The sequence below is a fragment of the Vipera ursinii genome, assembly GCF_947247035.1.
Source record: "Vipera ursinii genome assembly, chromosome: 3".
In the NCBI taxonomy this organism is placed as follows: domain Eukaryota; kingdom Metazoa; phylum Chordata; class Lepidosauria; order Squamata; family Viperidae; genus Vipera; species Vipera ursinii.
In genome coordinates this window covers 18,635,960-18,640,051 of record NC_139516.1, presented here as the reverse complement: position 1 = coordinate 18,640,051, position 4,092 = coordinate 18,635,960, and positions in this window count along the sequence as shown.

Genomic DNA, 4,092 nt, shown 5'->3' with positions numbered 1-4,092 from the left:
TGATTCACAAACTGCTTGCAATTCTGTCATTTCTGAGAAACAAAGTACATGCCCTTCATCCACAAACTGAGTCCTACTTTGCCCATCTCCTAAAATAGAGCAGCTACGAAGAAATGTAAGAGCCAGCTGTTTGCCCACTTTTATGGAAACAAAAGTATTCAACTGTTGGACAAAATGTGCATTAAACTGAAATGCAAGTACAATTTTGCGTATCCAAACTGGAATTATTAGCAATACAACAGTCGTGCATGCTTAAAATGGACACACAGCACAATTCCCTTATCTCTGCATCCAAACCCAGGCAAGTGGACTGCAAATAATTGCTTAATTAATCGCTTGTAGACTGTAATAAGCTGTAAGCACCTGTGCTCTGATATGCTGGGATGGCTTTGTTATTTTTCCTCCTCTCCCCCCTTTCCAGTACAAGGTGGTCGTAGATATCTTTTAAACATACATTTAATAAAACCCTTCATAAAGCTCTCAGCATTTGCAAACAAACTACAGCGCAGCTTATATGGTCCCTGGGGCTTTTGTGAAAAGGCTGTAAGGCATCTTGATAACGATTACATTAGTGTGTTGTATGGACTCGGGCAAAATACCCCCAAGGCTAGCAGGAGTATGGAAGGACACATTCACCCCAACAGATGTTGTGGGAGATGGTTGGGGACAGAAAGTTCTCCTCTAGACTTGGGTAAGGCATAGTAACAATTTGTTTTGGTATAGTAAGCATGCAAGCCAAATGTCCCCTAAAAAGTAAGGTTGGAAGTTTCTGCTTCCAGCTGCCACAAGAAAAAGGAGTTCTTTAGGATATTCATTTCTGGTCAGTGCTAGAGTTTATTCTATTTGTTCCACATACTGTCAATTACATCCAGTCACTTGGTAATAGCTTGTCCTCTATTCATCAAAGGCCACAGAAGTTTATTTACATTTTATTAAAGACTATGCCAAGTTTCTCCAAGGTAATTTTCACTGACTTTTTCCAAAAACATCCTACAAATGGGACTGAGAGGCTTTTTAAAGATTGGTTTTTGGCAGACAAGAATAAGTTCATTTAAAAAGGAATTTTTTTGTATTTTGGTATGTCTCTGGATTAGAAAAACTGAAGGTGAGAGAACAATCTGAAGTTGAATTTCTTTAAGAGAGAACTATAGCTGTTTCCAGGGCTTGGGTTCATGGTTTCGTAGCAATGTCTGATCTGTAGTTTGGGATCCAAACTCTTAAATCCAGCACTGATGCTGGGCAGTCTGATGACAGTGGTGTGTCAATAGTGGCTTTTATCAAGGTTGGCTGATTGGCATCAGTGTGACACAAGCTGGCTATATCAACCCTTCTTTATAGGGTGGTCTTGTTGACAACCTGAACTAGAAAGGGCAGGCTGTAGTGATAAATAGGGTCCCACATCACCCTTTGAAATGCTTTGCAGCGGCAGCGGCAGCATATCACAAGGCTTGATGATGCATGCACAATCACATCATCACCCAAATGTCACCCTCCCATACTTGTGTCCCAAGTATGTAAATTATAGCATTTGCATAACAATGTAGTCATGCACGTTGGTCATCTGCTGAAACTTCTGAACAAAACTCAAGACCCTCATTATGATGCATCAAGCTTTAATAGCTTGGGATCAAACTCTTTTTCCAAGACTCTCTATGCCTTTAAAGCCCCTCCCCTGTTACCCACCTTATTGAATTATTTTTGCAGTTCCTGCCAGAGATTGATTTAACAGATAATTGTGTCTTTTCACGCTGGGACCCAGGTTGTGGATTTGAGCCTGCCCTATCCTTGATGCACTTTAGGAGGCTTAGAACATTTGTAATGCCTTTTACATGTTTTGAGTTTTGATTATATTTATGTTGGGTATAAATATTTGTAAACCACATAAAGCAAAATAAAAAAGAGAGAGAATGGCAGCATGTAGATTTTAAGATTATTATTATTATTATTATTATTATTTAAAAAAATGCATATAGCCCAGCAATAGAAGTTTCTCTAGTGAACCAGATATGGTCATATAGCGAAAATGAAGGTTTGGATGCATCACGTGAAAAAAATTATCCGAGATTTATTCTCATATCAACAGAAATGCATCAGTAGATAGTCCAAATAAACAAACAAAATATAATCCTATGCAGAATTGCTTAAATTGTCCAAACATTCACAATGCAGAAAGAGAGATTATTCTCAGGATGCGCTTTTGGCATGTTCCACGTAACCAGATCCATTTTACAGTGTAAACAGTTTGTGTTCTTACTTTACAAAGTCCAGGTGGAAAGGCACAACTTGGCAAAAACTGATCCTAAACAAATTATAATAATTAAAAAATATAACTGGAGACATACACAGATACAATAGTTCAGGTGCAACCACATTGGGTTTTTTTGTGTTTTTTTTAAACTATTATTACTACATCCAAATTGTTTGATAGACCTTCTACATGAGTGAAGCTGGACTTTGAAGTTGGAAAAAGCCATATTGGAAAAAGCCACATTTTCATTCAAGTTCTGTTAATACCAAATCTTTGTTCAGTTTTCCAATGCAGCTAACACACAGTCAGATCCTGCTGATGAAAAGAGAATGGAGGCGGGTGAACTAAACACAACTTCCCTCCACTCCATGACACACACACTTCTAAACATCTTCAAATATCCTTACAAGCATATCTTATTTTGGCTTGAAATAGTGCACAGTAGTTTGTTTGGATCTCAAGTTCGACACAGTGGTTATTGTCTAGAAAAATAGAACTTAACACTACCATAAACAAATTAATAATACAAATAATAATGAGGTAGATAACTTAGAATCCAGAAGACCATCCCAGTAACCTTCATACAGTACAAATGCCACATTGTGATTTTATTCCAGGCTTTCTCCCCTAAGAACTACAAATAGATAAAAGTCCAAAGAAAATGTAGGGGTGTCCCAAAGTCCCCTCCTCTGGAAAGATAAAAATGATTCAGTCTTGTTGTATGAGAAGTCAAAACTCACACGGGTATATGTCTTGCTGGATTGCAGCCCTGAAATGCTAAAGTGGAAATGTCGTCTCGCATACACAAAGACAGATGAAACACCTACTTCATTTAAAATACAGATTTAGGCAGACTCCCTTCCATAAAGGGGAGGTGAGGGACAGTGGCTGAGACAGAACAAACGTGGGGAAGGTTTCCATTCACTAAGGGATCCGCTTCCAAATGTCATCACCTGAGATTCTGAAGAGAAACTGCAGAAATAGCAAAAACTCAGCCTTGCTAGGATTTGATTTCCCTTCAACAGTATGCCTCTGTCTGCATGTTGGAATGGGTAGGAGAAAAGCAACACACAGCCACGAAGAGTCAGCTTTTTGGCACTGTAGGTGGTGCATGTACAACGATGTAGTCTTTAAATAAGCAGCAGTAATCAATACAGAGCATTTAAGGTGTACAATGGACAACAGAGTGTGCCTGTTTAAACATTCAGTTCTGGTTTTTAAACAACGTTCTTCTGTGTATATCAGATTCTCACATCCAACAGGCATCGTAACACTACTACATTCAAAACCGGATGAAATGGAAAAACTCACAAACACAAACGAAAAAGGGAACCCCTCCAAAGGATGGCATTCTAGGATATTTACCCGCATAATTACTTTCCACGTTATCAGTCACGAATTCCATGAGTGCCATTTCCCCTTGTCGCTCCAAATATCAAGAGATTTGCTTCTATTCTGCTCAAATCCCCCAAATGGTTTCTACGTAAGCCATCTCAACAAAACACAAACAAGCAAACAAAAAGAAGAGGTAAATGTTATAACCTTTGGAATTTCACATTGTAAAACGTCGAAGGTTTTACAGGTTTATGTTTCCCACGTAAGAAGAATCTTGCAAGACCCGCATAAGAAAAAGAAGGATCCTAAACTGGCTTCACTTTTGTTTTGAGCAAAACATGGTCATGATTGTACTCTGGGCAACTCTTCCAAAGACAGCCTTAGAATCTTTGCACGTCAGTAAGAAAATAAGGATACTTGCGGTGTCATCTCTTAAAAATATATAGATATATATACTCCGATAGTGATTTTTAAAAATCCATCCTGCCACCTTTCGAGCTTTCTGTTTT